The following is a 12,607-nucleotide window of genomic DNA, read 5'->3' as shown; positions in this document are numbered from 1 at the left end:
AATATCCTCAGGGGAGGGGGGGAGGGGGGTCCTGAGACATCCGCTAACGCCCCATGACTGTCCCCGAGACTGGGAACCAAGAGGATAGACGTCAGCAGACCATCCTTCCCAAGGTGAATGTCATGAAAGGCAATGCGGGGTTCCTAAGTGCCTCCAAACACAGGTCTGCACAGCTCTTTAAAGCTGTGAGGCGTTCAGAGTCTCTTTTGCCTGCTGGCATGACAACTTTAAACATTTACATGTCCGGACAACAGGCTTTCATCCTAACTTCGGGGAGGAAGCATCAGAACCGGGAAGATTTAAGTGCACAGTGTGGGCTGAGCTCAGGATAATATTCAGCACCTGCATGGTGCTCTCCTAACAAATGCCATGACCCTGCCTCCTAGGGGTTCCTATTCCAAGAAGCACAGGTGAATGCTACAACAATCGAGGCTGTGATCCTGGAAGACCAGAGAGATGAGATGTTTCATAGTGAAAATCGTGGAATCTTAGCCCTCAAAGAGACCCTTAGATGTCCCCTCTTCCTTTTTTGGCCACTGTCTATAAAGTGAGGATTAATCCCGCCCTGTCTCATCATATTGCAGTAAGGACCAAATCAGACAAAATGAGAGACAGTATTTGAAAACCCTTATAGGTCTGGCTTACATGAATGTAAACCGAAAGAATGTATATTTTTAAAGATCATTATTATTTTAAACTGAGAAAACAGGTTCAAAGGAGTCAGATGGTGACTTGTCCACAGTCACTAGACCATGTGCTGCCCGTCTGCGAGCCCAGCTGGACTAGGTCACCTTCGTGAGAGAACCTGGTCCTTCCCTTCAGTCTTCAGTGGTCCAGGCACGCATGCCTCCCCTCTCATATAGAAGACCTGCGCTCCGGGCTCTCACTGGAGAATGCAACCTTGAGCTCTCTGCTGGCCAGTCCTCTAGCAAACACTGATTTTTTGAGAAATAACGTTTGTGAGAATTCCCTGAAGGGTATGCAAATTATCCATTCTGCTGCGTACCCTAAACTTTAACTTTGGATGAAATCTGGGCATCAGAGCGCTGTGTGTTTACATCACAGGTATTTGCCTCCTTGCAGAATGGACTTGACTAAGCTGTACGTACAGAGAGGGGTGCTATCAGACCCAACCCTAGGAAATGTGTCATTACCTTTAACTTAGGGATTTTATTGGTAGCCCAATCTGCTATGTCGCCAGATCCCTCTTTATGAGGACCCACAGGAGAACTTCCCCTGGGGGTACAGGAGAACTGTGACTTTTACTAAACAACCGTTTAATCTTCTGAACAACAGCACTAGCCTGCTAACTGGAAGGTTTCCTCTTTCCTGTTTGCTCTGGCCACTGGGAGACTTGAGCCACATTTGCTCAGCAAATGGAATATAGTACTCTGTACTAATCTTATCCTTGCTGTCTCTTCTTACCCCTTTTTCCCTCTGACAGTTTCTTCTACCTCTTTGTATTGCCTGTTTTGTAAATCAGCTCGTTTTTATAAATCAGTTGTATTAACTTCATAAATTTCAGCTGAATTGAATGGAGTCCCTGGCATCATTTGTCCGTGAAGCCGCTACTCAAAGTCTTCACGCCAAGTACTTGTAGCAGCTGGGCTTTGAGGAGGATGCCCAGCTGTGATTTTTCTGAGACATATGGGCACCAGGAATGTAAACCAATCATATTTCTAAGTCCACAAAGTTGACAGGTCTTCACTTCGGAAGGTGTATTTAGCTCCATAAGGTCTCTTAAACTTATAGACAGATATTGAAGGGTAGATAAGGCACTTGATCTTTGACATTTAGCTCTTGGACTCATCAACAGGCAAAACAGTAAAATCCCAATCAGTCTGACTGTATCATTTGGAATTTGTGACAATTTGGACAAAGAACGGTTGAAGTCGCCTCTTTGTTCTCTGGGTATATTAAACAAATGAAGAGTGTAATTTGTGAGAAGGAGTAGCTGAATATTAAAGAGTTATTTCCCAACAATTTTTATCCTTATGTGTTTATTACAGTGTCATTAGATTATCTTCATAAACAGCACTGTTTTGGCTAGTACTTTAATACGCTGATTACAAACCCTTCCTTTTTTTTTTTTTTTTTTTTTTTTTGCGGTACGTGGGCCTCTCACTGCTGTGGCCTCTCCCGCTGCGGAGCACAGGCTCCGGACGCGCAGGCTCAGCAGCCACGGCTCACGGGCCCAGCCGCTCCGCGGCACGTGGGATCTTCCCGGACCGGGGCACGAACCCGTGTCCCCTGCATCAGCAGGCGGACTCTCAACCACTGCATCACCAGGGAAGCCCAAACCCTTCCTGTTTTTTAAATTAATATCTGATTACTCTAATTAGAAAGTCTATCCTTGAAGGTGATAAATATGTACTCTTGAAAAATATATTATTCAAATCATTTGTAACATGTATGATCTTCTTTTTATTCTATTTGCCGTCATTTTTACTTGCCCCTCCTTTCTTCCATCTTCTGTTAGATTATTTGATCTTTATTCTCTTTTGATTCATCACTGAGTTAGAAATAATATATTTTATTTCCACTATATTAGTGGTTATGCCTAAAATTTAACACACACGTTTTTTATTTTTTAATTTAATTTTTATTTTATATTGGAGTACAGCTGATTTACAATGTTGTGTTCGTTTCAAGTGTACAGGAAAGTGACTCAGTTATACATAGACATATATCCATGCTTCTTCAGATTCTTTGCCGTATATAACATGTATGATCTTGACAGTCATGCCAATTCTTGAAATGGCTCCAAAATTTAAGCCATATTTACTTGCCTTTTCAGCGACATTTGGAAATGTTCACACCTACTTTGTTGAAGTCACCCCTCTCTTGAATGCTGTAATATTGCAACTTCTTTCTTCTCTCACTCCCTCTCTGATTAAGCCTTTGTCTTAACAAAGGTTTTCTCTTCCCCCTCACTGCCTCTGACTCTGGGCATCTCCCAAGTTCCGCACTCAGGCCACTTCTCCCTTCTCCCTTGCTAGGTTAACTAATCCTCCTTCAAGCGTCAACTATCACTTTTAACAGATGACTCTCCAGTCTGAATATGCGTTTAGTTCCAACCTCTCCACTCAGATGACCTACCGGATACTTCCACTGACACATCCAATCCGTCATGTCAGCCATTAATAATTACTGTCAACTTTATCCATTAGCACTATAATAAGGCTCAACAACAACAACAAAGTCATTTTATTGATTATAGACACTGCAGGCTACAACAGGTTCTTTGAAGACAGGTCTCATTTTTAACCCTCTGAACCATCCTATAGGTGGGTTTTCCCACCTTCATTTTACATATTAGGAAACTAGGAATGAGGGGGCACTGAAACTTGCCCTGACTTCAGCGGGGCTTTTTTCAACATTACAATAATAAAATGTGAACTCACGCCTGTCAGGCTAAGCTGCCTTCCAAAACTTATACCTAAAGTTAAATTTTCTTTATTTTCTCCCAAACAAACTTTTGCTCTGTCCCTATTTTTGCCTATGGTACCACAATTCTCCTACTAAATATGGAAGCTTACAACTTTGGGTACCTGTTTTGTCCTCCCTCCTCATTACCCTTCATACTGAATCCATCACCAGGTCCTATAATGTTGCTTCTTCCTAATTTTCCTTTCTTCCTTCCTCTAGTTCACACACTCATTAGAGTCTCCAGAAAACCACTGTCTGCTCTCTCCCTGCCTCTAACTTCTGTGCACGCCCTCCTTCCCGGAATCTCCACTGATGAACCTTCCAGAGAGCACCACTTGCCTGTCCTTTAGCTGACCACACGGTCTTCAGGTCGTTAGCCTAACGGTCTAAGCTTCCACGATTCGACCCCAACCTATTTGTCCAATTTTATCAGCCCGGGCAGCCCAGCCGTCTTCGTGCTCCCTGGAAAAGGCATTTTACTTTCCTTCGAAGCATTTGTTCATAGTCTTTCCTTGCTTGAAATAATATTTTCTCCCACCTCTTGCCCTTGAAATGCCCAACTCAAGCTTCTGATTTGGTTCTGTGGTTTTTACCTTCCTCTAAAGTTCAACTACTGTGTTTATTATTCGCATTACCCATTCAGCTCAATTGTATGTTGCCTTTGTTGTAAGGAAAATTCCTGTGTGTGTGTGTGTGTGTGTGTGTGTGTGTGTGTGTGTCTTGCCTCCTTGGCCGGATTTTAAATTCCTGGAGGGCAAGGATTGATTTCAAACATCTTTTATGTCCCTCAGAGGTTTGGAATGAGTTATCATGTAAATCATCTACAAACAATATAATATTAAAAGGAAGCAAATTACTCTGATAAAGGAAATGAAAAGATCATGGATTTTGCAGTTAAGAATACCTGATTTCCAGTCCAATCAACTGTGTGAATTCACTTTCAAATTCTTTGATAAAATGGAGTTACTTTTGTCTGCCTCATAGCTTATCATGCTTTTCAGTGACATACAGAGCATGAAGGCCAATAAGTGGCATCAGTGTGCACCGAAAAATGAAACTACGATGCTTATTTGATAACTGAAGAGAGTCACCATCTTTGTGAGCTCTACGTGAGCATAAATGACTGCTTTGGACCACCACCGTATCCATAACTGATTGACATGAATAAATGTATAGACTATAAGTTCAGACTATTTAAGTTTGTTGCCTATTTCTATACTTAGAATCATACAATTTTAGAGTTGAAATGATCCTCATCTAAACCAATGATTCCCAAGCACAGCTCTGCAAAAAAATAAGGAAAATTTTTTTTTTTTTTTGGCTGCGTTGGGTCTTAATTGCCGTGCATGGGCTCTCTAGCTGTGTCACGTGTGGGCTGCAGAGCACTTGGGCTCAGTAGTTGCAGAGTGCGGGCTTAGTTGTCCCGTGGCATGTGGGATCTTAATTCCCCAACCAGGAGTCGAACCCAGGCCCCCTGCATTGGGAGTGCAGAGTCTTACCCACTGGATCACCAGGGAAGTCCCAAGCTATAGTTCTTTAAAAGATTTTTAAAATAGGTTTCCTACATTTAAAATTTTTCATATTTTCCAACAAAATTTAATTTCATTAAAAATAACATTTTTAACCAAAATCTCTAGAAAATACAGACATAAAACCCTGTAATTCCAGAGAGAATCATATTGATATTTTAGTATAATTCCTGCTAGATATTTTTCTATGTCCATCTTTGCATAGTTGAAATTATATTGCATTGGCTTTATATTTCCTGGTTCTTCATTTTACTCATTTTAATTTTTAAGAAGTAAGTGATACATTCACATAATTTAAAGCTGAGTGAAGAGTCTTCTTTGACCTCTGTCCCTCCATCACCCTGTTCTCCTCCCTAACAAAAATTAATATTTCCAGTTTTTTAAATTTTTGATATTTGTATCCTTGCAGATATATTTTATGCATGGTGTTCAGGTTCTTTTGCTTAATATTAAGACATATGCATTTCCCAATCTTTTTAAAAATCTTATTTTTAAGAGGCACATAATATTTTATTATGTAAAGGTACCACAACTTATTTAGTCATGTTTATATATTAGACATTAAAATTGTTCTCAGCTTTTTAGTAACTTTGTATATCCTAGTGCTTAAACTAAAAGAATGCATTGCTCTTTTTCTTTTAGAAATTCTAAGACTTTGACAATAACTTTCCTTGAATAGATTGGTTTCATTTTACCTCTATTCCCAAAAGCAAATGTTACTTCTTCTGCTGAAGTTAGTCAACCTGGCGTTGAAATAATCTTTTATCTACAGGAAATGACCTCAGCTGGATACCTTATATCCTCTATACTCAAGAAGGAATACCCCCTGCTACGTGCTCCATGAAAGGTTACTGTAAGGAAGCACTGGCAGAACAAACTTTCCACGTAAGATGAATAAGGTCTGAGGATCTAATGTAAAACATGGTGACTATAGTTGCTAACTCTGTATTGTGTAATTGAAATTTGCTAAATGAGTAGAAACTAAATGGTCTCACAAAGAAGAAGGAGAAGAAGGAGAGACGAGGAAGTAGAAGAAGAAGAAGGGAGAGGGGGAGGGGAGAGGAGAATTAGAAAATACGTGAAGCGATGGATGTGTTCACTAGTTGAAGAAAAATCCTTTCATAATGTGTATGTATCAATATATCGAATCACGTGATATACACTTTAAATATCTTACAATTTTGTCAGTTATAACTCAGTAAAGCTGAAATTTTAAAAACCAGAGAGAATGTGCTGGTAGAGTTGATGGTATTTTAACCTCACCATCATCTCTGAACCCTATATAGCGGGAGCTTATGGGTTCACAGTGTTGTTGGCTAGTTTCTTTTGGAGCTCTCTCTCTCTTTCTCTAAAGCAGAGAGTGGAGATGCATCAAACATACACAAGGACAAAGACAAAAAACAGCATGGCAATTTAAAAAGAAAAGATGATGATCCAAGTAGTAAACCTACCCAAGAATAAATGTTTATGCTGTGCAGTGTTGGTGGGTTTAGTGCTAAATGCGGATGGCGTTGGTTCTTTACAGATCGGTCAGAAAAAAGCTTCCTTCATTTAGGGAAATATTCATGGAGCTGGCAATGAATAGGGAAAGAAAAAGAAGACTCAGGAAAGTAGGGGACAGCCCACCCATTTCCAGCATAGAGGAAAGCATATGTGAAACTGATCTATTCAGCGTGAAAAATCCGAACCTGAGCTATGGGGAAATTAGCATAAAGGGACCAAGAAGAAGCCTGACAGGAAGGGAAGCATTTGAGACAATTGATATACTAATTATACATCCTAATGCTTCGGATGAATTAAGTCCTCTAAAGAGCTCAACTATGTAACAATAGTTAGACCAGTTTATATTTTGTATATTCTTAATACTGAATACACATGAATTACAGACATTAGGCTTATACACGCCTAACACATATGGTTTATGAACCTCATATATTGATGAATGGCCAAGTGTTTGTACTCTTTCCTTTTCAACCTAAACTGGGACCTCACCAGAACCAATTAATCTTAATGATTTAAACTTCCAGTTATAAGAGGAAAAAGTTCTGGGGCTTTAATATACAGCATGGCAACTGTAGTTAACAGTACTGTAATATATACCTTAAAGTTGCTAAGAGTAGATCTTAAATGTTCTAAACACAAAAAAATTGTATTTATGAGAGGCGATGGAAGTGTCAACTAACCTTATAGTGGTAATCACTTTGCAATATGTATGTATCAAATCACCACGTCGTACACCTTAAATCTATACAATATTATATGTCAATTATATCTTTTTAAAAAATATTTGTTTATTTTATTGATTTATTTGGCTGCACCGGGTCTTAGTTGTGGCACGCAGGATCTTCATCGCCACGTCCGGGATCTTTAGTTGCAGCATGCAGGATCTTTCAGTTGCCACATGTGGGATCTTTAGCTGCAGCGTGTGGGATCTAGTTCCCTGACCAGGGATCAGACCCGGGCCCCCTGCATTGGGAGCATGGAGTGTTAACCACTGGACCACCAGGTAAGTCCCTGTCAATTATATCTTAATAATGCTGTGGGGAAAGCTTGATGATTTAATTAAAAAGAAAATTGCCAACCTGGAATTCTATACTAAGTGACATAGCCTTCCATAAAAAGGTAAAATAGACATTTTCAGACAAACAAAAATGAGAGAATTCATCAGCAGCAGTCTTCAATAAATAAAATATTAATTGTTCTTCAAGCAGAAGGAAAATGATTCCAGACAGAAGATTAGAAATACAGTAAAAAATGAAGGGCAATAAAAAAGGTTAAATATGTTGGGTGAATCTAAATAAATGTTGGCTATATAAATCAATAATTATAATGACTTTTGGCATGTAAGATAGAGAATTAAGATACAAAACAACAATAAGGATTAACATGGAATAAATAGTATTGGGACATGGCTCAGTAGGTCATGGAATAAATGTGTAAAGTTTTCTTAGGTTATTGTGTTGTCCAGGAAAAAACTAAAATTATTAACATTATACTTATTTAAGAGAAAGACGTATGTTATAATTTCTAGGGTTACCACTATATAATTTGTAAAAGGACATATGACTTGCAAGGTAAGAAAGAGAAAAAGATAGAATAATTATTTTTAAAGTTCTCAATCTGAAACAAATCAATTAAAAAAAAACATAGAATAGGCAGGATAAATAGAGAAACTAAATAATATGGTAGAATCAAAACTACACATATTATTAATTACCGTAAATGTAAATGGACTAAATACCCCAATTAAAAGACAAAGATTGTCATACTGAATTTAAAGACAAAATTGCTACTTATAAGAGACATATTTAAAACATAAGGATCAAGAAAGTTTAAAAATACAAAGATGGAGAAAGATTTATCTATCATACAAACATAAATTTTTTAAAAGTTGGTTATAGGTATCTTAATACCAGCCAAAGTAGATGTAAAGTCAAAAGCATGATTAGTATCTTTATAATGACAAAATGCTTCATTTAGCTGGTAGATATAACACTTTAAACTTGTATGTACCTAATAAATAGCTTTGAAACATGTAAAGCAAAAACTAACTAGACTAAAAAGACATAAACAAATTCACAATCATATTCGGAAATTTTAACACACCTATCCTGAGAGATGATTTGAATAACATAAATACTAAACTTGAATATATATATATATATTTATATATAAACTTTATTATAACATATTAATATATCCAAATTTATTGTTTATAATTAAGATAAAATATAATTTATATATTAGTATATGATTCATATAATAAATCATATAATATAAATTATATATATAAATAACACTGCATACACAATCTGCAAAATACACAATCTTTTGAAGTACCATACAGAATATTAATAAAATTTGAGCATGTTTGGGACATAAGTCTCAACCAATTTCAAAGAATTGAAATTCTACAGATTATGTTCTTTGACTACAATGCCATTAAACCAGAAATCAAATAAAAACAACAAAAAGAGTAGAAAAATTCTATATTTTGAGATTAAAAACATATTTCTAATAATTCATATGTCAAAGAAGAAACCACAATGGAAATAGAAATTTATTTTGAACTAGATGATAATGAAAATGTAAAATACCAAGACTTTTGGGATGCAGAGGAATTTATAGGTTTAAATATATACATTTGGAAAGACTAAAAGTCGATGAACAAAGGCATTTAAAGAAATTAGAAAAATAACAACAAATAAAACCCAAAGTGAAAAGGAGATAATAATGTAAGAGCATAATGAAATAGAGTAGACATTTCCAAAACAGAGAATCAACAAATTCCAAAGTTGGTATTTTCAAAAGACTAATAAATTAATATAGCCCTGGCAAGGCTGATAAAAGGAGAGAAGTCACACAAAATTTGAAACATGAAAAATGGGGCACTACTACAGACCCTACCAATATTAAAATTTTCTGAACAACTTTGTTCCATTAAATTTGAAAATTTCAATAAAATGGATAAATTGACATAGGAAGAAATAGAAAACCTGAATATTCCTTCATTAATAAATTTGAATCTATAGCTTAAAGCCTTTCAACAAGAATGATCCAGGACCAGATGACTTTACAAGCAAATACATACAGATAACAAAGGAAGAAATAATGGCATTTATACACAAACTAAAAATTGGAAAGGAGGAAGTGTATGCCAGCTCCTCTTATGAGATATGTATAACCTGGATATCAAAACCTGACAAGAACATGTGAAAAGACAATTTCAGGCCAATCTTTCTCATGAACATAGATTCAAAATCCTAAACACATTATTAGCATAACAAATTTAGCAATTTATAAAGAGCACAATGCAACCAAACCAAAATTTTCGTTTATTCCAGAAAGGGAAAATTGATTTAAAATTAAAATAATGAATGTAAGCCAACATATTTACAAAATGAAGGAATGAAATCATATGGTCACTTCAATAGATGACAAAATTCAATATCCATTCACAATTTAATTTTAAAAGTTTAGAAAATTAGTATTAGAAAGGAATTTCCCTAATCTGATTAAAGATTAAAGATGCCTATAAAATTTCTTTAGCAAATAGCATTCTTAATAGTGAAAGTTTCCTTTTGTAATTAAAATCAAGAAAAGATGTCCACTATCACCACTTCTACTCAGGGTTGCATTGGAGGTCCTAAAGGCGTTGTCCATCACCTCACGGGCATGCTGAGTATGCTTGACGTCAGCAAAGTATGCACCAAAAATTTATTTGGAAATAATTTGATATCTAAAAAATAAGCATTGAAGTTAAGGCAATAGTGTAATAATTCCCTCACTACTTTGCCCCAACCATCTGTTCTTCATAGAGTCAAGCTTTTTGAAAATACAGATCAGATCATTGCTCAAGAAACCCAGGACATTTTCATGACCCACCAAACTTGCCTGTCTCCTAATTCCATTTTATGTCCCTCTTCCTGTTCTCTGCATTCCAGCCCCACTAGCTCCTTTCAGGTTCTCAGAGATGTGCTCCTTCCACATCTAGGGCTTTGCACACATTCTTCCCTCAGCCTGGGACCATCTCCATCATCCTCTTACCTAGTTCATCCTTTAGATTTTAGCTCACTAGCTTAGTTACGACCTAATCAAAAACCAAAGAAGTCCCAGTAACAACAAGCACAACTAGTACCCAGAACTCGCTTTTAATATGATTTTTAAATAAGAGGAGGCAGGGCTACTTGGAGACCTGGCTGGTTCTAGAACTGGGGCAGAACGTATACAAGATGAGCCTGGAGCAGCTAATAATGTCAGAAAGTAAAGAAGTACTCACACACACACATACACATCCGCCCCACCCGCCCCCCACAATGCTCAGGTACAGGAGCCCAAAAGAGCTCCCAGTGGCCAAAGCTGGAACAATCAGAGTAACACAATAAGTAAAGAAGCATGGATTATAATCCGAAATACAAGATAAATATCTGTGAGTTCATATTAATAGAAATGATTGAATAATTAATAAGTGTGGGAGAAGAGACAAATCTGTGCAAAATTCCAAACAATTTTTGTAGATACTCTGTCCTCAAAGAGCAGGAGTACAGGTCCTCACACCTTAAGTGTGTTTTGCACAACACAACTTCCCAAACAGTCTAGAATAGAAAGGGCGGTCTGGGGGTAGTAACTTCAGTGGAGAAGCCTGCCAAGTGCTCCTTCAGCCAGGCCTTCAAGGTTAGCATTAGCAGTGACAGCCATGTGGGTAGTCAGTACCTTTGATGTGATGAGAAAGGCGCTTTACTTCTGCGGTCTTCCTCTCCAAACTAATGGTGAGAAGAACCACAGACAAATCCCATTTGAGGGACATTCTACAAAATCTCCCACCAATACTCTTCAAAACTACCAAGATCATCAAAAACAAGGAAAATCTGAGAAATTGTCACAGCGGAGAGGAACCTAAGGGAATATAATCACTAAATGTAACGCAGTGTCCTGAATGAGATCCTGGAACAGAAAATGGACATTAGGTAAAAACTAAGGAGATCGAAATGAAGACTAGTTAATAATAATGTATCCGTGTTGGCTCATTAATTGTGACAAGTGTACCATACTAACGTGAGGCATTAATACTAGGGGAAATTCTGAGGGATATATGGGCATCTCTATACTATCTTTGCGATTTTTCTGTAAATCTAAATTCATTATAAAAAGCAACAACTAAACAAGCCCTAAATACTAACAGAATATGGTATCTTCCCCACCTTCCATAAATTATTCCAGTGTCTTCAAGTATTGGCTAGCGTATGGAAATATTCTTAAGCTGGGGAGTGGGTACACAGGCTTTTGTTTTATTATTCTTGGTATCATTTAGAATGTCTAATATTTCATTTTTTAAATGCTAAACTATAAAGCAATTGCAGGGAAGTCAAAATGTTGCTTTCTCCCATGATGGCTATTTCGATGTGTTTTTTTTGGATATTGAATTATTTGAAAATAATTTTTCAATGATCCTGCTCTGCTAGTGCCCAAACATGTCTAGAGTGTCCATGGGGTGATGGACACTGTCTTTGGGGAAGCAGCAGATCAGACTCATGGCCAGGTCACATGTGCTCACAGCTGCCTGCAATTTTCCTTGATTTGACTTATAACTGTGACTTTTTACCTGATAATTTAATGCCTGTCTATTGCAATAGATTATTAGCTGCCTGAGACCAGGGATGATTGTATATACATTAATTAGCAAGGAGCCTGGCACACAATAAGTGGTCAATAAATATTTATTGAATGAACGAATGAATGAAGGACTATAACAATAGTTCAGAGCTCAGACCCTAGAGTTACCTGGACCTGAGTGTAAATTTTAGCGTCCCCACTTACTAGGAGTGGGACAATCATTGTGCCTATTCCAAAAGGTGATTTATGGATAGATGTGATTACTGAGGGTTCTTTGTAAATGTTAGCTATAATTTTTATTAGGTGCTGTTGAATTAAAGAGGCTAATATTTGTAAAGTGCTTATAACAGTTCCTGGCACAGGGCAAGTACTTTTTATGTGTTTATTCATTTTTTAAATGTTGCTGTTTATCAAATTAAACTGCATTCCCTTTGCACAGTCAGTTACAGATATTCTTTGGAAAAGCTTTTACATTCTTCGGAAAGAAAAGGTCTAAAATATATACTATAAATCCTCTTTGGTTCAAAATAGATTAA

Source organism: Globicephala melas, chromosome 11 (assembly GCF_963455315.2).
Source record: "Globicephala melas chromosome 11, mGloMel1.2, whole genome shotgun sequence".
NCBI lineage: Eukaryota > Metazoa > Chordata > Mammalia > Artiodactyla > Delphinidae > Globicephala > Globicephala melas.
This window is presented reverse-complemented; position numbering follows the sequence as displayed.